The sequence below is a fragment of the Phasianus colchicus genome, chromosome 3 (genome assembly GCF_987193195.1).
Source record: "Phasianus colchicus chromosome 3, bPhaCol1.hap1.1, whole genome shotgun sequence".
Lineage (NCBI taxonomy): Eukaryota > Metazoa > Chordata > Aves > Galliformes > Phasianidae > Phasianus > Phasianus colchicus.
This window is the reverse complement of record NC_143438.1, coordinates 47,979,314-48,002,043: the sequence shown is the minus strand read 5'-3', so window position 1 is coordinate 48,002,043 and position 22,730 is coordinate 47,979,314. Positions and strand designations below refer to the sequence as shown.

General features: G+C 39.5%; 1 protein-coding gene across 1 annotated transcript in view; it reads right to left on the bottom strand.

Annotated features, from left to right (window-relative positions):
• YES1 (YES proto-oncogene 1, Src family tyrosine kinase) overlaps window positions 1–22,718 on the bottom strand; it is a 48,429-nt gene extending 25,711 nt beyond the window's left edge. The window contains exon 1 of the mRNA XM_031612765.2: window positions 22,492–22,718. The gene's annotated coding sequence lies outside the window, so the exon portion shown is untranslated. The remainder of the gene's footprint in view (window positions 1–22,491) is intronic.
• Between the last annotated feature and the right edge of the window lie 12 nt (window positions 22,719–22,730).

Here is a 22,730-nt window from a genome sequence, read left to right as displayed (position 1 = left end):
GAGGAAGACAGCTCTGCTGCACCTCAGTACATTTTGTTCAGAATGTGGGCACTCCTCAAACGATGAGGGCTACTCTGAAAGTAATGCCTCCTATTTTATGATTTTGGTCCCTGACATCAGAGGCAGATGTTGGTGGTATGGCAGTAGAGGTTGGACCTTCTGCCAATATTCCATTACATTTTGTTCTGTGTTACAGAAGAGAGGCAGTCTGACAAAATGGCGTCTGACATGGAAGTGTGTATGAAGCAAAGGTGTGTCACTGAATTCCCCCCATGAGGAAAAAGTGGCACCCACTGACATTCATTGACACTTACTGTTTGTTTGTAGAGACCAACCAGTGGATGTGAGTGCAGTGAGTGGTGCATTCAGCAGTGGTGACAGCAACACTGGGTCACCTCTGCTGCTACAGGCTCTTATGAGTGCAGCATGCAGGCTCCCGTTCATTGCTGGCAAAAACATAGAGCTAATGGTAGCAACCATAGAAAAATAGTGTTTCGTGGCAGAGAATTTTCTCTATCAAAATAGTGTTATTGTTCTCTTTGTATTGTTCATATTTTCCATGGAAATAAATGGGAGGCATTACTTTCAGAGTGATCTATATATTTGTGAGCCTGCTACCAAAATGATCTTAATTCTCTGCTTTCAAAAGCAATGTTTTCCTCTCATTTCATGCTGATCCTTTTGCCTAAGAAATCAAAATACTCAATTCTTTCCAGCTCCAGAGTAGCAATTAGAGTGGCATGTATGGGATTTAACAAGCCTGCAATGATGGCGTGTAATGGAAAACCACAGAGCATTCATTTCCCATTTTTTGTTGGCTTTCCTTTAGATAGATCTGCTGATTTTTCCCTTATAACTCATTAAGTGACTTAAAAAAAAAAAAAAAAAAAGAAAGAAAGAAAGAAAGAAAGAAAAGAAGGCAAACTTTTTCTGAGGAGCATTTCCTATGATGGGAAATTTTAGCAAAATATAACTACAAAAATAAAAAAAAACAACACCCATTGAAGTCTTCAGGCATACTCTCAGGATACATTAAAGAATACATATTTTCTGTTCATCCCTTTAAAGAGTTAGGTACAATAAGGTACACTGAAGCACAAAGATATCCTTAAATTTTTATCAGTAGATTCAGATAGATAACACTGTTCTAAACAAGCAACCAAAATGCCTTCACCTTTTTGTATTTTCAATCATACTGGTACCTTGTTTTCAGAAGCACACGATTTATACGTTAATATGAACTTCTGGCTAAATAACTGCTATTCATTAGAAATTTTTCTCATTCCTAACCAGTAAATAGAGCTTTTACTAATACTCTTTTGACTCAAAGAGTATAACCAGAGGAATGGCCAACTTTCATTTTAATGAAATGCTAAATGTGGAAACACTGATGGGTGTGGGGAAGATGACCAGGATTCAGTACAAATGCAAGTATGCATGCCAAACAACTTATTCCTAGTAACTTCCAGCAGTTATTTAAATTTTGGTCCCAGGTCAGAAAGGTTTAAATTCTGAGTAACAGTAAAGGAAACAAACAACATTTGAAAAGAATGAATGCTGCTTAAAATATAAAGATTGTGATGACAGAACTCTGAATCTTCATACGTAAGCAGCATGCTTAAAAGAGCTGAAATATGCATCCCACAGCAGTTGAGAAACTCCAACTGAAAATTTCAGTAAAACTGAGTGTTTATTAAAATTAAGTAAAAAAACACAATCATTCAAAATAACTACTTTTTTTTCATGTTCACAGAAAACATGACGTAGAGAAGGAGACCTCATTTCATGTCTTTCCTCAGTGGTGATGGGGAAGGTATCTTAACGCCTTTTATGTGGCTTTTCTATCCATTTCAGTGTTCCAGTACTTACACTAATGTAAACTTGTGGCTTACAAATACTCAAATCTTCTAAACACCAGAAATGCCTCAAGTCCTCACCCAGTTTTATAAGCTCTAGGCTTCTCTGTAATCACTCAAGCAGAGTGAATGCAATGCTATCATCCCACAGGTTAGCTGTAAGAATCAATTCTGTATATTTTTAAACAGCATCTTCTAGACTGAACAATAAATAAGTCTGCTGAAAAGCAAGTTTTGTTATTTGGAGCTCAGTGCCAATATCCACTGCTACTCACTTAGCGTAATAGCAACACTGATAACCCTGCAGCTGAGCAGAAGTAGTACCTCAACTACCACAGGAAGGTTGTTATAGATCAATGGCTAAGACTGCAAGATCTACGCAGCACAGCACTAAAACCCAAATACTCTGTAACAAAATGAACAAACAAACAAAAACAACCCAGATGGGAATCATTTCCTTGAAACCATCTAAAGAGAAGGAGCAAGTAGTGCTTTGTGTTTCTACCAAATGCTGGTTGTAACCCAGCATGAGGAACGAATATTACCCCCAAGTGAAGTCCCAGTCAATATCAGGTGGAAATCACAGTGGTTGCTCCCTATTTCATGAGGAGTCTACATAAAATTTGTACATCTCCCAGCTTCCCTATTCTGAACCATAATTAACCTTTCAGATCTGTTTTCATCTGAGCTTTTTTCCCCGTGTTTGTATTTGCTGCATTAAAATTCTGAGAAAGGAATCTGAGGAATACACACTTATTTACGTGTACATAACCTGAGATTTTATTTTGAGTCGTCTTCTACCAAACTACCTTTATAGAACTATAAGGCTGATAGAGAAAATGAAAAATAGTACCTTCAATGGAAAGACAAAAACATCAAAACAACCTTGACATAACTCTTTCAGCCTTCGATATGTAGCTGAATGTATGTGTAATGAACAGGATACAAGAGCAGAAGTGTACAGTAACAACAAGATTGTAATAATTCTTTTCCTCCTTAGATATAGTGATAGTGACTAGCAGTAGGACTTGATCATTGTGATCAAGACAATAAAGACAACTGCCACAAATAATGACATAAAAAGAATTCCCAAAAAGAAATAAAAATAAAAGGAGATTGGTGCCAAAAGGCATTGAGATCTATAAATAAGAAAAAAAGAATGGGGTGGGGAAGAAGAGATGGGAGGGGACTGAGAGTTTTCATGCATGACAGAGCAAGTAAGCATTGCACAGCATTAAAAGGTCTTTAAAAGGATGCAAGCCATTCTGAGTGTCAGCTTCATACAAACAGAAACAAAACTTAAGGATTGAAGGTATCTTCATGCCTGTCTTTCAGTACAGAACCTCTGCAGGCTACAGTACCTGTACAAGGGCTTCCTGTGCAACCAACACAGAGACACAGGCTACTCCAGAGGAGGAGCTTCTCTAAGGACATCTGAAAAGCCTTTTCTTTCCATCTTTAACAAAGTTTATAGCATTAAAAAAATTGTCTTCTATACCTTGCTCTTCTCGTAATGTTGGTCAAAAAACTCAGAAAACCAACCAAACCAGTTGATAACAAGACTACTCAGATTGTCTAATTTTATGTACCTAATTCTGCAAAGCGATGTGAATATACCCTTGTCTTTAACTTTCAAATCTGCAGTAAAAGCACAGCAGCTTCAAATAACACAAGATATGAACCAGGATACAGAGTTTTAAATATCTGAAAACTAATTCATGGGAGAAAACAAGAGACTCTTAAAGCAGTCAAGATAGTCTTTTTTTTTTAATAACGCCTTAGCTTAAACAAAAGACATTTCTACTCATCAATGGATTTCAGGTGGAATTCATCTTCCCAATTTAGATATATAGCTTAGGATGAGATGAATCATGCAGTGAAAGTGCTTATTTCTCTCCACTCCAAAGAGAGCCTACAGAAGGAGTTCACACTCAGGCAACTAAAGCTGGCACGCACCAAGCTGCCTCCTGATAGCTAATGCTGAAGTTCATGTTGCATAGTATGCTTAACGGATACCATCTACTACTGAATTAAAGAATTAGGCTAGAAAGCTTTTCTTTTAAAAAGGTGAGAAGCAGCACTACCTTAAATCAGTACACAAGATTAGCATTAGCTTAAGTTATATGTAAACCTCAGCAGTCACCACTATTTTCCCTTCACACAATGGGCAGAGAACTATTCATAGAAAAATAAGCATTTCTTTCAAATAAAAACCCCACACATCTGGTACAAACATCTGCTGAATACACAGTAATTATTTTAAGATACTGCAGTCACAGACAGAAACCTATTCAGAAGACTGTATCTTCATAAAAATACACATAACTGGATGAATATGCATTGCTAAGATTATTAACTATCTAAACTCAGCCTGAACTTCAAGAATTTTTCCAAGGCAAACAGGGACTTGAGATTCAAAATCAGTAATGTAGCAAGGTATACTATTAAACAACAGTAATTAATTAAGATTAATCCAAACAGTAAAAATCATCTGCGAGTTGTGCAGCTGCCACATTAACAAAAGGAAGAAGACAGCTATTTTAAATAGCAGTCTCTTGTTTCAAATAGCACAAATCTTCTCAAATGCAGTACTTCTATCCAGCACAAAGTATGTCTTCTTAATATTGCTCCTCCATTTACAAGTAGAGAGCTCTCTCTAGTCACTGCAGAAACAAAGAAGTATATTTTTCATCAATAAACTGGTCACATACAACACAGAGACACAAGGGTGCTGAGTATGCCTGTGGGAAGGAATAGAGATATAAAAACACTGCAAAGGAGTCTGCAAGGAAAGCAGGAACAACCAGCCTATGGACGACCCAGGCCGTGCATTTGTTTTATCAGTACCCACTCAGAAATGCCTCTTTCCTAAAACACCTCTTTCCCTAAAGGGCCCCTATTGCATGGAATGGAAGACAGATGTGACTAGAAGAACATCCCTTAAATGACCTAAAAAATATCATGCAACAGTAACAGGACAAAGTCATACAAAATTAATCCTTGATCTGACAAGTACTGTCCTGCCCTGAGATTGAATATTTTGATAGCAAATACAAGGTGACACAAAGAAAAGTACATGTAGCCTGTGGTCCTAAAACACCTTATAAATAGGTAAGTGCCCCACTTTTTGGCTCAAGTTTGAGTGCTACTCAACTTTAGAAAGTTGATTAGTAGAAAAGGATTCAGTAAACAGAAATTTAATAATAATAAATTAATTCTTCTTAATATAATATTAAAAGATCAACTTTACAACAAAGGAATGCTTGTACTGAGCAAGAGCAAAAGGTCCATTCAAATCCCCTGTCAAAGTAGCCAACACTGATACCTAGAGAAGGATGTAAAAACACAAAAATACATAACAGTACCTCCCTGCAATACTCCCCAAGCTTCCAATAGTTCGCAGAAGTAGGATTTCCTGAACAAGAAGCAGGTATTTGCATTTGACAGTTTTCCTTCTGTGAAATGGCAGTTTCCCTTGATACTGATTTTCAGTGTTTAGCCTCCTGAAATTCCTGAGGCTAGAAATTCTATAGCTTAATTACACGTTCTGTTGAGAACCACCTCCTTTTGTCTGTTTTCAATTCATCAGCTGCTAGTTTCATTAGATACCTCTTAGTGTGAGTGCATTAAAAAAAGATGGTGAATAAACACTTCCTATTTATGCCTCCTTTGCTACTGATCATTTCACAGCATTCTGCTACACCATTTTTCAGCCACCACTTCACCCAAAAGAATTCATGCTGTTCCTCTTGCAGAAATTGCTTCCAATTGGTTTCATATTTGCTCTTCCTTAAACTCTTCCTTAAAACTTCAATTATATTCTTTCCGAAATTATGTTTTATTTCAGTTTTAGCTTTTTTTTTTTTTTTTTTTAATTAAATGAAATAAGGGCAGAACTCCATAAAATAATTCAGGTTTGTTTTTTGTTATAGTATAACCATTAGTCTCCCTTTACTTCCTGAATATTTCTAATCTTTGGCTGTTTTTGACATCAGTGCTGAGAGGCAAGAGTCAGTTTCGATCTCATCTTTTTAAACGTGAAGGTAAGTTTGCTCCTCCCTTCCTCCAGTATGTACCACACTAAGCTACTGATGGGAAACAATTTCTGCCATTTTAATGTCCAGTCGCTGAGCATTATTACGCCCTTACAGTCTGCCCATCTCATGCAGCACTCTCTGCTCAATCTCATTAACACAGTGCACTATGATGGAAGGGATCACTGGAGGAGAAGAAGGGACAAAGTCCATCAGTGTTGCCTCTTCAGTTCTAATGGGAGTGTCTGTCAAGGTGGGGATACAAGGAAGAGGTCAGTGGTCCTGACACTCTATGTAAGTGATCACACAGCAGTCTCTGTATCTACCTATCAGTAAACTGTGAGTTCACCTTTCTCCTATATCCTTTATCAATGTGAATACTCCCTATTAGCATAATCATGGAGAATTGTTTCCTATGACTCCTCTCTTTTTACTCTAACTTTCCATTTTTTTTTATACTTCAGTCATTTATTTAAATGCATTAAGTTCTTTTCCCAAATCCAATAGGTGCCTAGTTTCCTCCAAGTTCTCTGGAGGGGGTACTTGTCAAGTAACTGTTGGAAACCCAAATAAGCTATTAATGTCAGTTTTTACTTCTTAATGTGTTTGCTGACACCTTCAAAAAACTCCAATGAGATAGCAAAGCAACATCCTTTCATAGCAGACTCTTCACTCTTTCTCAATAAATCATGTTTATCCACGTTGTCCTCACTATTACCTCTACTGATTTACTTGGCACAGGTTTCAAGCTTAGTGATTCTTAGTTCCTCACATCTCTCCTGAAGCCTGTTTAAACTAACCAAACAAAAAAATCAGTGTTACATAAAGATTAAGACAGAACAGATCATGCATAAAGGAATTTGTATCTTAACTAGATTATGTACCTGTCAACACAGGTTAGAAAATGACCTGCTGGAGAGGAGCTCTATGGAGAAGAGCCTGGGTGTGCTGATGGATGGCAGGGTGGCCATGGGATAGCAGTGTGCCCTTGTGACCAAGAAGCCAACAATATCCTGGGATAAATAAATATCCTGGGATAAGAGCGTAGCCAGCAGGTCAAGGGAGGTGAACCTTCCCCTCTGCTCTGCCCTGCTGAAGTCACATCTGGAGTGTTGTGTACAGTTCTGGACTTCCCAGTTCAAGAAAGACTGAGAGCTCCTAGAAGGAGTCCAGTCCAACAAAGATGTTTAGGTGCCTGGAGCACCTCCTTTATGAGGAAAGGCTGAGAGAAGACTTGACTGAGGTGGGATGTTAGCAATGCTTACAAATACCTAAAGGGTGGGGGTCAAGCGGATGGGGCTGGGCTCTTCCAGGAACTCCCTTCAGAACAAGGGGCAATGCTACAAAATGGAACAAAGGATGATCCATGTGAACACAAGAGAAAAGTATGAGGGTGAGAAAGCACTGGAACAGGCTACCCAGAGAGATTGTGGAGTCTCCTTCTTTGGAGATATTCAAGATCCACCTGGATGCTTTCCTGTGTAATCTACTCTACCGTCAGCAGGTGGGTTGGAATAGATGATTCCCAGAGGTCCCTTTTGACCCCTAAGATTCCGTGACTATGTGATTCTTTGCTGCTTCCTATGCACAGTCCAATGGTTCCTGGTTTGTTTGCAGTTCAGAAAGATAGATTTCTAGGGTGCTAAGTGTAAATGCAAGCCTTCTAGAAACAGATGCAAAAGTTTATATTTTCTTTAGCCAGTTCAAGCAGTATCCTTCAAAAGATTGGTACATGATAAAGATTTACTTTAACAGTAATACTACAAAGATTTAATTGTATCAAAAGGATTCTCTCATCTTTTCAGTCTGCAAATTATAGTTCCATAAATACGTCCTGCTGTGCAATAGTAGCTATTCAACTGTTTAACAGTTGTTGTAATTATCAGAAAATGCAAATGAGCTAGTGAAAATGCAGTTATTCATTTGTAAATGAGATACTGCACAAAGGAAAGTAACTTTTAACATCTTGCTGGAAGACTGGAATTGAAAACCTCTGCAAAATTTATAACCAAAGACTAGGCAACATGAGAGAAGGACTATACCAAGCCAGCTTTTAATGTACACATGTATTTTTATCCTCACCGATTTTACAAGGTTTCTAAATTTCCCTCAAAATGTCATGTCGAATTTCACTCAATTTTTCTTCAGCTTAGTGTTGACCATCATTTTCTACTCATAAGTACAAAAAGAATTGAAAACAAGTCCCATCATACTGAACTGATCAGTTGTCTTTCCTTGATGCAAACTTTAAGGTTTCACTGGGTCTGCCTGTGGCAAGTTTCATTGTGATCACATTTCTACTGATAAATACGACGATGTATATAAATCCACATGCAGCAGTTTCAGTCTGACTCTGCCCTCAGCTTTCTCTCTGTATTTTTCATTGGTTAACAGAAGTTTGCAGTTCTAGCACCAACAGAACAGTCTGCATTCAGGATGTTTAGTCAAGCATATGGAGGAAAACAGACAAACAAACAAAACCCTTTTTCACCATGGTAAAGAGATCATTGGAACAAGTGCACTGTTGACACAGTTACAGAGCTACTGATTCCCTCAAAGGTAGAGAGACCTTACAGAGCGATCTTGACACATGAAAGCACATCACCAATTGCACAGTTGCTTAACAAGTGCTAGATTCTATATCTAGTACAAAGCAACCCTGGATCTATGACGGCCCCCAGCACAGACATGTGCCTGGGGTTGCTTCTTCCCATGTACAAGACTACGCATGAGGTTCCTGTCAGATAATTTCTCCAGACTGACAAGGGCCTTCCAAAAGACAGAACAACCCTTTGGTCTATGAACCACTCTCATTCCAGTTTTGTTTTCTCTGCAGATGTGCTGAGGGTGCACCTGTTTGATCACCCAGGTCAGTAGTGAAGGTGGTAAACAGCACTGACCCCGTTTTTGAGCCCTGGAGTATATACCACTAGTGACTGGACTGCAGCTGGACTTTACATCACTGATGACAACCCACCAAGGCCAGCAGTTCAGCCAGTTTCTAGTCCCCCATGCTGTCCCCTTGTACATACTTTTCAGTCTGTCTATGATGATTATACGGGAAACAGTGCTGAAAACCCTGCAAAAGTTGAGATGACATTCACAGTGCTGCCATAATCCACCAAGCCATCACAGAATTATAGAATCACTCAGGTTGGAAAAGACCTTAAAGATCATCGAGTCAATCCACAACCTAACCATACTACCCTAACAAACAACCCTCCACTAAATCATGTCCCCGAGCACCACATCCAAACGGTTTTTAAACACATGCAGGGATGGTGACTCAACCAGCTCCCTGGGGAGCCTATTCCAGGGATCCATCACATCACAGAAGGTGGATTAAGCATGATTTCTCCTTTATGAATCCATGTAATGCCAACAATGCCTAGCCAGCTATTAGTCCTTCACACTTGGAAATTATTCTAGCTTCTGTTCTTCATCTTTTCCAAAATAAACATTTTTGTATTTATAGAAACACACATACCCATCAGTAGCTGCAGTAGTAGCTCTAATAACTGGGACGTACTTAATGCAACTAAGAAACTCAAGTCACTCCTTAACAAAGTATTTATTCCAGCTACACACTGAAACAACAAGGCTACTTTTTTTCTCCGACTGAATGAACTCAGAGAAGCAACAAAAATACTCTCCTCAACCTCCCAAACATTATTACTGATTGTTGGGAAAAGACAAGTTTATCAGACATATTGTCTGACAACCACACCTTTTAAGAATTTTTCTCACCTTTAAATAAAGCACTTTTGTTAAACACATCCTCTCTAGCTTTATTCCCACATTTTGTCAGGTTCCTGACAGTAGTAGTTCCTGTTCTCAAATTCCCCGGGCTCCCAGAAATAGAGACATTTGGAACTGTAGGGAGTACCTTTTCTGTGTTTTTTCCTTCTTTCAACTTCTGTCTTCCCTTCAGACTGCACTGAAGAAGTGTCAGGACACACACTGTGTTAAAATGTGCCTTCAATAAAAATAGGGTTTTGCATTGTACACCCTTTCTTGCCCAATACACATACCCAGAGAATACGCACCCCTTCAGCTCCACTAAAAATTCATCAGAAACCTCTGGCCAGCAAAAAAGTGATGCAGTATTCCAAAAGCCCAACCAATTTTAAAGGTTTCCACATACTGGATAAAACAGGAACTGTGTGGCTAAACAGTACATCAGCTCTGCAAGTCTTACAGTGGTATGTGGGTGTCCAATTTTTTGGCTTGCCTGGACTACACTGAGTGAAGAGGAATTGTTTTGGATTGCATGCATGTAGGTTGTTCTAGAAGTAATGCCTCTCATTTTTTCCAAGGGAAATACAATCAACACAAAGAACACAATAACACTATTTGATAGAGCAAATTCTCTGCCATAAAGCACTATTTTTCCACATAGTCACCACCATTAGCTCTGCACATCACCAGCAATGAACAAGAGCCTGCATGCTGCTCATAAAAATCTGCACCACTGTTGCAGTTATCACTGTCGAAAAGCCTCACCATGCTCACAGCCACTGGTTGATTTCTAGAAATGTTCAGCAAGTGTTGATGAATGTCGGTAGGTGTCATTTTTTCCTCACGGAGGAATTCAGTGATACACCTTTGCTTCATATGCACTTCCATGTCAGATGCCATTTTGTCAGACTGCCCCTCCGCTGCCATCTGCCACTTCTCAACAACATGTAGTGGGATATTGGTGGGAAGGTTCAGTCTCTACTACCATACCACCAACATCTTCCTCTGACACTGTGAGCCAATGTCATAAAATGGGAGGCATTACCTTCCGAGAAATCTCTGTTAAATACATACTATAGCAAACACATAGAAAATAACAAATCCTATTTTTTTTTTCCAACTGTTTACTGAAATATATAAAAAGCAGCAAGCAAAACCATAAAACTGTGGGATATGTGACCTTGCTTCTGTGAAACTAATGTATCACTCTGGTTCAGTGGCAGTGGCTGCAATATGGAGTGAGCTCTCAGAGATTTCTGATGAAATTTTACTCTTCCTGTGCTTCACCCTTGAAAAGTTATTCACAAATGCATATACTGCCCAAAAGCAGTGACATGAATGAGGCATGGCTGTGAAGCAAGAGGCATTTCTTTCTGAAGCCTAGTAGAGAGACACGGTCACATTTTTAATTGCAACTCTACACCATTCCATTTAAAAACTGGTAAGTAATGTATTTATGCCAAATGAAAACGGAGTCACAAATAAGCCAAAAAACTATTTCATTTTTTGCAATTTTGAAATGCATTCTCAAATTCCTTTATCAAATTGGAAAGCAGAGCTGCTTACTTCTTGCTGTTCGCAGGGCTGCATCTAGTGAGTAAAAGCCTATAAGCTTACTGGCTATGACTTGGGCCGGCACCGCGCTTCACCCCATGCCCCGGTTTCAGCCCAGATGGGACTCACAGCACTCCGAGGTTCGGTTGGTGCTGAGGGCTGGGCTGCTCGGCGGGAAGAGCTGCCGCCATGATGGCGCTGGGCACTGCCAGCTGGGCCGGGCTGCAGCTGGTTGGACATGCCTGCAGTAATGGCAGGCTGCAGTTGTGGTTTTATACCATATTACACATCTGACTAAGTGCTTCAAACACAAGCTGTGGCATAACACTGAACTAGAAGAGCAGATTACAACATGAATCCTGATTTCTTTCAACAATTTAGCGATGTACTGCCAAAAAAAAAAAAAAGAAAAAGAAAAAGAAAAAAGTCAATTTTAAAAGCCATGCTGTACACTTGGCCAGGGCACGTCTGCTATGCTTCTGATAGACCAAGGATGATTGCCTAACAATAGTTTCTAGGATATTAATAGTCGTTGCAGTGAACTGGTTGACTAAAATATTTTAAACAAATTTGGACACATTCCCAATAAGATTATAACAATTTCCAGGCAGCTGAAACCTTAGGCCAACACTAGTTGACAGCATCCATTTAAAAACTCTTTCACACTTGTGCAAAGTTAAATCAACTTGGCACTCTTTCTGGTAGCCAATTGTCTCCTTAAAGTATGAGCCCTATTCATTCCATTGAATTGCTGCATTAAGGGGACAGTTGGCTGGCATGGGGAGGTTTGGGCTGATTGACAATGTGCTTTAGTCACAAAGAAGTTGCAGCAAGAGTTTCTAAAAACCAAAAAGCAGTTAAGACTGTGAATAAATGAAGCTAGTTGAAGACAACAAAAGTACAGGATGTTTCCGGGAAGAAGCTGGTGGTTCAATAAACTTCCTATCTATGACTAATCCTAAAGCCCCTTTTCTGCCTTGCTTTGTAAATTTAGTACCTCAAACACTCCAGTGAATTTCTGTTTATCACTTAACTCCACACCAGCTAAATATTGCAACAGCGGTCAGGATTTGTGGAATTTTTATTTTTGCAGAGCAGCGAAAGCTTAAATAGGTAAGATCTGCATTCATCCCATTGATGGGATTTTATTTTGCATGTGAAATGTTAATAAAAGAATGTTGAAAAGCATTTAAATACTCATTCTAAGGAGATTACAATGTTCCAACCACTCTTCCCTTTGTGAAGCTTCAAAGATACAATACAAGAAAGCCACGGAGTGCTTAGGTCAAAACAGTCCCGGAGACTGTTGAATTTATTCATGACCCCAAGAGATACTAGAAGCATTGAAATAAGAATTTGATACACTACATTGACATATGATACATTTTACAACAAGTGTAACGCGGATTACATAAGTAATCACTGTATTTGAGTTGAAGTTTTAACTGATGATACTTCCTTCTTTGTGTACACAATGCAGATACCATTGCGTAAAGCGCAAAAAAAGATGCCAAAGATGCTACTGCCTACTGTAGAAGTCAACGAATTACTCAGAATACCCCCGGCAAACACACAGACTAGTATTCAGCCCAGCTTTTGGCGTAAATGAATTTTCTTCTCCCCATATATCCCATCAACACCCCCAAAAGCGCCTCCAGCCTGCTGCTGCAGCAACAGGAAGCAAGTGAAAATAAACTAAGCCCCCCGAAGCATTTACAATTTGCAATAAAAAGGATATCGAATTTAAATTGTACGTGGAGTAACTGAAAAGACAGACGGCTTAAACATTTGCTAACAATGTAAAAGTGCTCGAGTTTTCTCCTCCTGATTCCCACGTAATACACGCAAAACAGTTCACAAACAGATTCTGGCTTTCAGGTGCTAAAGGATTAGTGCTGTAAAGTATTGGTAGTCAAAAGTAAGTGATGTCTTAAACTATTCAACCGCAGTATCTAACAGGAAAGAGGTAAAAACCTCTTTGATTCAACTGCTAAATCAGCCCATCTGTTTGAGACAGCAGATCCTATTTCACCGCTTGTAAAGGAAGGCCACACATCTCTACCTTCATTTTACACTCCAGTGAAATCAATACAGTTCAATACAGTTGCCTCCACTTACCCCTGTGGACAATTTGGTCCTTTTATGTAAAGCTAATCTGGCTCACCTAGAAGTCAAGAGGAATTCTGCACTTGACTTCAATGTGGAAAGAGGTCAGGTCCTAGAACAGCAAAACTAAAATTATCTGTGGATAAAAAACAGATTCAGATTTCTCTACTTCCTAAATACCTGAAAAAAGAAAAAAACCCCAACAACACAAAACAAAACACACCCAAACATACAACTGATTAAATGAACAATTCAACAATGGAAAAGAAGTCATATTTCTATTTCAGTTTAAAGCTTATGAAAAGTTGCTTAACACTGCAAGGTTTGAAAAAAAAAAAAATTCCATTTGAATTTCTGACAGCAGAACTGTACCATTTAATGCATCCTGCCTTGTCTTTCTAGTTTCACAGAAACTGATTAAAAAAACAAATAAATCCATCAAGTCTAGGAACTAGATTAAGAGAAGCAACAGATTAACTGCATGGTTTCCAAGCTGCAATAACTCACACAGCAATAATGCTTAGAACCTTCCCCACTTCCCATCAGTACAGTTTGGGTTTCCTTACAAATCTCCATGCTGTCATTAGTCCACTGACTCAAACGTTTTGGCAGGTTACTCCATCAGTCTGAATGATTTGATTCAGATTACTTGAATTATTTGGTCATCTGTGTACACCATACAGCATCTAATACAGTGATGTTAACTTTTGAGTATTTATGTAAGAGCAAAAGGAAAGTATAATTGATCTGTACAGACAAATTCAGTCATATACTAGCTGACTACAGGCTGTATTATACTGAAAAGTTACCTCTCTGATTGCATTTCTTTTTTTTTTTTTTTTTTAAGAATTTAAAGTAGACAAATACATAACTATAACATATTTATAGTAACAATAGTAAATTTACGGTTAGGAAAATCAATATTAAAACCAACTTTTTCTCAAGTTACATTAGCTACCAAGATCTTAAACAAATTCAAACTAGGCAGCGTTCATTTGTAACCATGCTGAAATAGAATTTGAATACCTACATACCTTAACTAACATATTCTATTACAGATGTACAGGATTTCCACTCAAATTAATATTACAAAACATTGGTTCACTAAAATCTGAGATACTTTTAGGGAACATATAATCAAATTTTTTGTTTATATTTTCAAAAAAAAGAACTTAAAAAGTATTAGAACCATTCATTCTCACATTTTAGAGGTTTTGGTGAGCAAAAATGGTTAACAAAGTAAAGCTAGCATTCCTTTTTGTCAACAAATCCATAGAATTTAAAACGTTTGCCATTTACAACCATCACCTTCTACGACCTTATCTGAAAGTTAACGTATTTATAACTTCTACATTAAAATATAACACAAGTTACTTATGAGAATTTCAAGCACAATTTCCATTCAAATGCCATTAAACATTAAAAAAAACCACCCTATTTTGTGAGTAAACTGGGATTTCATTGCTTAACAAATCTATACATACCTTAAAGGAGCCACTAGGACATTTTATTATTGCATTAAACAACACACACACAAAACCCAAGCCACTGGCAAGAAGCTAGCAAGATTAGCACCAACCCTAGCATGTAGTTACAGTCTACATATTTCACTGACTAGGAAGACTCAACCTCACTCTCTGGGAAAAGAACTAAGAAGCAGAAATCTAAAACTAAGCAAAAGTAATTATTTAAAATAACCAAGATGTCATGTTTGTTAACATAAGTCAGTTTACAAATCACCCTGTATTAGTTTGGACATGGTTTTACCAGGTACACACCCAATGTAAACAGTATTCAGATGGTATATCAGACTAAGGCTAGAGATAGAATAAAAGTAATCCAAAAGTCCTAGCTTTGTACAAACAAGTCTCACATTCCTCAGGAAGTAAGCTTTCATCTATAAACTACCACTTCTCTTTTTTTTTTTTGTGCATCATGATAGCCAGAACCAATCAGTTCTATGGCAGGTCTACAGCACGTGAGCTAAGAAATACTTCCTAAAACGAAAAAGGACCTTGATATCTTTAGCAAATTATATAATATATATAATTATTCAGCAAGCTATTTTTAAAGCGATAAGAGTAACCTGAATCACTATGATTTATGAATTGTGTTCTAAGTGCGGAGCTGTATTTAAAATACAGTATGGAACCGTACTTAAAATAAAAAAAAGTATGCATAGCCATACTACTATTGCATCTTAGCCTCTATTGCTCTAAACACGAGTCAGTGTTTCATTCGTCTTATTTCAGGAGTTAAGAATTCAGTCCTTGCATTTTGCTCATTCATTTAAAAAACTCAGAACAAAAAAAAAATCCATTCCCTTATTTTTCCCACCCCTCGGAATATTAATACAACTCCCACTTACATTTTAGGCTTGAAAAAATGTGGATGCTGTGAAAAGCAATTTTACTCAGGACAATTTCCACTGACAAGCAGTAACAGCTCAGAAATTGTCTTGGTTTTTCCTACTCTTTCCTTCATCTACATTTTTTTTCCCAGAAGTAACAATACTTTACCTTATACCATATACATTCTCAATTAGAGTATTTAATTTTACCATGAAGAAAGAATTAAATACGGGTGTTTACAATGAGAGTAATATATTTCTCTCTCTCTCTTCAATACATGTTTTTCAGTTAGGTACAGATGATCTGATCTGAACAGCACCATCATAATCTTCAATAATCTTTTAAAGAAATCTTGAGTAATCAACACTGAAGTCAGTTAGACAAATCCCTTTCTCTCTATGCTTTCAGGACTTTCTAATTACATTAATACACAATCTACCTAGAATGTATGGGGGGGATGGAGAGGAACAAAAAAAAAACAACAAACAAAACAAGCAGAAAGTATACATCACATGCTTCAGAAACCAGAAAGCACACGTGTGCTTTAAGATACTACTGCTGGAAGAAAATCTAAATACTCTGTATTTGAAATAGGCAGAATCTGAACCATCACCTGGTGTTAAAATAACCTTCTGAAATTATCCCCCTTCACTGAAGCTTCAAAACTTTTATTTGAGACATTATTTCTCAGATCGGGATAAGTTCTCAATAATAATAATAATGATATTTTTGGTTTAGTTGGTCTTCTGGTCTGACTCACAACAGCTGTTCTTTCGGTAGGCTTTACTGAGTAAGAGCATCAAAGAGGAAAAGCGCTGTTAAGATTTAAGGTAAAAACAAGCCACCATAAAACCCAACAAATCCAAGCCTTTCACTCTCATGCAGCATAGGACAGCCTTCTTCTAACAGTGACACAGAACTCATCTTGGTTGGTCATCACTCAAAGGAGAGAATGGCCTTCATCACACAGATGTTGCTTAAGCCTTATATAAATTTGCACTAGGAAACAAAACAATCTGTATTTTCATTTGTCACTTAAACATGGCAAGACTTTGTATTTAGTGAAATTATCCGGAGGCATATAAGATATGCTTTCAGCTTTGTTATAGCACCAAAGTAAGTCTGCACCTACGAAGAAACGTGAACTACTTCAATTGAAATCAGAGCTAAGCAGAAAAAATGAATGCTGTATATTGTTAAAAACAAGCAAACAAACAAAAATTTAACCAGAAGTAGTAAAACATTTTGCCTACACATTCTATTTTGTGCTCAAAAAATTAAGAGGAAAGAGAAATGAAACATTCACTACCATATGCTTTACTCATATATACTTACTATAGTTATACTTCACTTATACTTTTTACTTTATAGTAAAAAAAACACCTTGTTTATATTCAGATCTCCTTTCTCAACTACACAACAGCTTTTTGAAACTAACATTTTTCGGCTAATCTGTGGGGAAAAAAAAACAACAAAACAAGAAACAGGCAAATGTAGCTTTTGAATACCAGAACATTGCCTATACATTAATTTTGTATTCATTTTTCAGTGAAGCTTGTTTTGAACAAAGAATTAAGTGTTTCTCCGTTCTGATGCACACATCAGTAAATAACATCTACTGAAAGAACACCAGCAAGGAATCAGCCCAGAAGACCACCTAAACCAAATAATCAGAAGTCCATCACCAGTTTCTACAGCCCAAGACAGCAAATAATATAGGCCATATAAATCAAGAAAGCCTGCACCACAGAGAGCATTGCCAGCAACTTCCAGTTTCTGGACACTGGGGTAATATCCTGACAAAAGAGAATAGTTGTGTTGAACAAATTGGTTGGCAAAGGCAATCAGAAATACGAAGAGTACAGAGAAATACAGAAAGGTGGAGCAATCTGTACACAAGAGCTTGGGATGCTTCTTATTTATTATTGCTTTGTGGTTACAAGTGTAGGTTGCGATTTTAGTTTCCAATAAAACGTTCTTGAAAAGCAAGAGAATGCTACATGTAATTCAGGCTTATTTTTCTTTGTTAAACTCCAAGCATAAACATTAATTTTGTTATCTAACCATGCTTAAAAATAACTTATTAACAAAGAATGGTTCAGTATTAATTTGTTTTATGTCTTCACCTGGCTGACTGCCAAAACAGTATAATGCTGCACAACTGCAATACACAAGAGATTCAGAGCACCCTCTAATTACTCTTTAAATGCCCTCACATAAGCACCGTCTTTTCCTACAACTGCGAGGGGGAAACCTTCAAAGCCTTTAGCATAGGTCTGTATTTAATTCCTGATGCACTTCACAAGCACAGAGTAGAAGCAAAAGAAGGTCTACTGAACTCAAGGTAAGCATTCGGAGCTGGACTGAACACAAATATGTCCTCTGCTACTACCACTGTTTTGCTGTGGGGCCACTGATCCTGGTAAGCATACCTGAGACCGAATGTATTTATGCTCTGTCATTCACATCGTAAGTAAAACACTTGTACTGTCTCATTTTACAAGATTAGGAGATGCTTTGGGTGCCTATGAACAAAGGAAATGAACCCCACTGAAGTCTTCCAGTATGAAGACTGACTTTAAACATCACATTAACACCACAAAACACCTCTGGAAGTTTACCCAGAAACACGATCAAGGCCCTGACCTACACAGATTGACTCATGCAAGTGTATTTACTCAACAACTTCACTGTCAATGGAAGCAAATGAAGTTATCTACTTTTCTAAGCCTAGCTTACCTCAACCTAAAATCTGAACAGAAAGGATAGCTCAAATCTTCCGAAGAATCTTTTAACTTCTTCAGGCTTCTCTAGACTTCTGGTGTGAAGAAAACCACAGAAACATGCATCTTAAGCCACAGAAGTTTCACTTCCTCCTGAAGTACTCATTTGAATGGCAACCTATTTGAAGTTCAGTAGCACCATCAGAATCCAAGACTTACGTCAACACTTGAGATGCTAATAGATATCAGTATCGATTACATCTTACACAATACTACCAAAATAGCATTAGTCCTACAAAACTAAAAGATAAAATAGAGTCAGGACCAGCCAAAAACATCATCTAATTCCACATGCGGCATCCTAGAGTACTCAAGGAGCTGAAAAAAAGATAATGTCAGCCTGAGGTTTTAGCAGTCATTACTTCCCCTGCACTCTCCTGCTATATCCTGCACCATTAACTAAGACTATAGTCAAGACAAAAATCAAAACAATACCCCAGCCTCAGTGATAATGGTCAACACAGCCCACACTCTGCTCACTGAGGATCCCTACTGCAGCACCCTGCTTGGCTGCAGGGCTCAGGTAAAAGCCAAGGGGGGGGAAGTCCTCAGCTCAGGGACACACTGCAGCTGAGCACAGCTTTGGATTATTGGCCTGTAAGAAGAGTGAGATGCGGTGCATCATGTAGGCATATGCCTGAAGTGACAACAGAGGGATGCTTGGTATTTCCATTCCTATTTCCAGCTATTCTTCACATTTATAGAATATGTACTTAAACCTGAAGAGAACAAAACTCATGCACAACTAATAAGTTTTGCTCACTCTAACTCTACCATTACTATCATTTCTATCTCCAATCTTACAATCAGCCACGTGTGTTAACTTTACCCAAGGGTGCAGTACCTCTCACTTCTGTAACTTGCCTCGGTGCTGATTTTTGCTTTGATGCATTGGCACTACTGAGAACAAATCCTGTTCCCATAGGTAGAAATGGCAGTAAGAATGACCTCCTAAAAACTAAAATTAAACCCGTCCTTCAGTTAGCTGACAGCATCTTCTCAGTGATACATTTTCCCCTTCAGCATACAATGGCAATTTCACCAGTTTGCTACAAAAATCTGGGAACTGATAACAAGGTCTGGAACCCTACAGTTCTAAATCATTGCTTCCAATGCAGCCCAGGATTGTAGTGATTGAGAGAAGTTACCATATGGTAACTGTAAAGGAATTTGTTTGTATTCAAAAAGTATTATTTTTTCTTAAAAGTGGCTGCTACATCATAAAATCCATCACTGTAAAACAGCACCCTACTAGTTCTTCAAAAACAAAACCAAAAGAAATGCAGAGAATGAGCTGTCTTCTCACAGCCCAAGATCTTTCCTTCAGGTAAAAAATTAAGCTCTATTTTTCAGTTTTAGGAACCACATTTCTCTCTCAGCACTGAGCCTATTATGTCAACTATCAGAGGACTTCAGTGCTAGAAGCACAATACCTTTCAGAAGGGCTTCTCAGAGTCTGTGCATGGAAGGCATCCTGTCCACAGAAGGTTGCTTAATATGACACAGCACAATAAGTTCTTGAAGTATTCTTTGTGTTTTAAAATTAACATAAAGCTAGCTTACTCAAACTGCGTTCAAAGAAGAAGAGAAAAGTTTGATCCACATAGTGGATAAAGATGAAAGAATGTGTTTCTTTTAGCTAACGGTCTGAACATGAGGAATTATCTGTGAAAACATACTGCTTTTGTCCACAGGCAGAGCGCACAGGAAAGTAAAACTGTGCAGCTCCTAAAGCAAACTTTGGCCACATGAACTGACATGAGCCACAACACGGATGTGCACATCCCTGTCATGTGACAACAGGCATTTATCAGTGAACACAGTCCTGATTTTTTCCTTCTGGAGTTGCAGAAAGTACGTCAGTCTCAGAATAAAGAATATTCCTCCAGAGAGGACTAGTATTGATAAAAATCTAAATTATAAGTTGCAATTTTTTGAGAAACAATTCTGTTGCACAGTGTGCAGCACACCAAAGATTTATTAAGTATGATTTTATGATATTTCTCTATTTCAAATAAATTGGCAATTCCAGTACACTTTTAATATCATTCAATTGTTTTATTTACTATCTAACAGTTCCCTGGATGCATTAAAAAGGAATCAATCAATTAAAAACTCTCTTCATATTATGAAATACAGATCAAAGCTACCTGGGGCTCACCTTCATTCCAAATGATGCTCTCCAGATTCCAAACAACAATACCAGGATCCAAAAATTAGAAAGTTTTTAATAAGTGCACAAGTAGCCCTGTGAGCAGCAAAACCAGGGAAGTCTGACTTCCTGCATCGATTTCCAGCTTGAGAGAAATGATTATGTAAACTCTCTGGTGGGCAGATTAAGAGCACTTTCCTACCTAGCTTCCTTAATTTTAGAAATTTCTTAGAAATATTCCACCTGGGAGACCTCTGCTGCCAAATGTGTTTGAGATTGGCTGACAGCTGGAAGACTTACATACGACAGGCATGCAGATGTTGTGGTTGCACTTGAGCTGCTCTTCCTGAGGAAATAAAGCTAACAAAACCCGTGGAATAAAATAATCATAGGGAAGCATTGCTACCAACCAAATCCACAGTCCCACGTTTGGTACTGTGTTTTTTTGTCCTTTGAAATCCACCACAGTCCCTCTCAGCACTGCTCCCACTGTTCGTGCCACAAAAGTACCTTATCCTTAGATTAACCCTCGCACCCCGGCTGTGCAGAGCACCCAGATCCACGCGCATGTTCAGTAGGAACATCCTAGAGCTAAATTTACAAATGTGCATAGGAAACACAGGTGCAAGTGTGAGGCTTTCCTGCTCGACCTACTGTAGGGAACCTGCTTTAGCAGGGGGTTGGGCCCAATGATTTACAGAGGTACCTTCCAACCCTATGATTCTGTATTCTGTTTTGTCAGCCGGAAAGGAACAATTCTTACACTTATATCAAGTCTGCAGTAACACTGAGTTATGGCAATGCTGTACTTCACACACTGCAAATGTAACCGACAACACAACTTAATTGTAAACCCCTCTTCCCAGTCGTACCTTTCAAAAATGAAAGAGAAGGCTCCAAAGTAAACTTTTGTATCTTGCTTCCTTGACTAAAGGTCAATTTCGCTTGCAAAACTTGCCTGAAATTTCATTCAGCTGTCTATGAACTATTAAGAGAAATACAACACACTTCTGTTGGTGACACACTCTGCGTCACCACGTTCTAAACCACTTGGGGACCATTCTGCTCATTTAAGTGCATTCAAATACCTGTTTTTAACTAATGTTACCCTCTGCTTTGGCTCAAATGCAGCAGGTAGGCCTGGAGAAACCTCTTCAGGCTCTGCGAGGGTCAGACACGTTTACACCCCACTCACTCCCGATACAAAGAAGCACATATGTGCCACATCAGGCATCTGGAAGGTCCCACTTTGAAACAAACGCAACAAACCCACGTACTTAAAGCCGTATAAGAGAAAGAAAACGCGCAGCCGTCCTCCTGCACGTAACTTCACACGCAGAAAGTTGCACTGCAGGAATCGGGCTTTACATCCTTTTTTTTTTTTTTTTTTTTTTTTTTTCCCCTGAATCGCCAGGAACACGAGGGGGATTGACGAAGCGTTACGATGGCACATTTAAATTAATGACTCAGAAATGTAAAGCAGTCGCGTTCCTGCTAGGTGGAGCGACACCGAGCCGAGCGCCGAGCGAAAAGCAGCAGATAACGACACACGCGCGGCCGAGCGAGAGCCGAGGCGGGAACGCGTTTCCTGCGCTCCGGCCCCAGCGCCGCTCCAGCAGCTCCCGGAGCCGGCGCGGCCATCGCCGGTCGAGGCGGCGCGCACCCACCCCCGACGCTCCGAGCCCCCCGCGGGGCCCGGGGGCGGGCAGAAAGTTGCCGAGAAACTTTGCGCGAAGGGGCCGAGGTCCCCACCCGGGGGTGGGGGCGAGGCGGGCGGCCCCGCGGGGAGAGGCCGGGGGCGGGCGCGGGCGGCCGGGGCCTAGCGCTCAGCCGGGCGCCGCCGCCGCCGCCATCGCGGCCGCCTCTCCCGCGGGGCGGGGGGGGGGGGGAGGTACGGGGCCGCGGCCGGGTGCTCACCTGCCCGTCCTCGGCGGCGCGCGGGTGGGAGAAGGAGGGGGAGAGGGAAGGAAGCGGGGTCCCCCCCGCTCCTCCCGGAGCCGCGGCGACCCGGGGAGGGAAGGGGGGGAGGAGGGGAAGGGAGGAGGGAAAAGGAGCAGGAGGAGGGAGCCGGGCGCTCCGGTGCGTGCGAGGAGCCGGAGCCTGGCGGCGGGAGGAGGAGACTCCCCGCCCCTACGGCCGGGCTCTCCGGCGGGCAC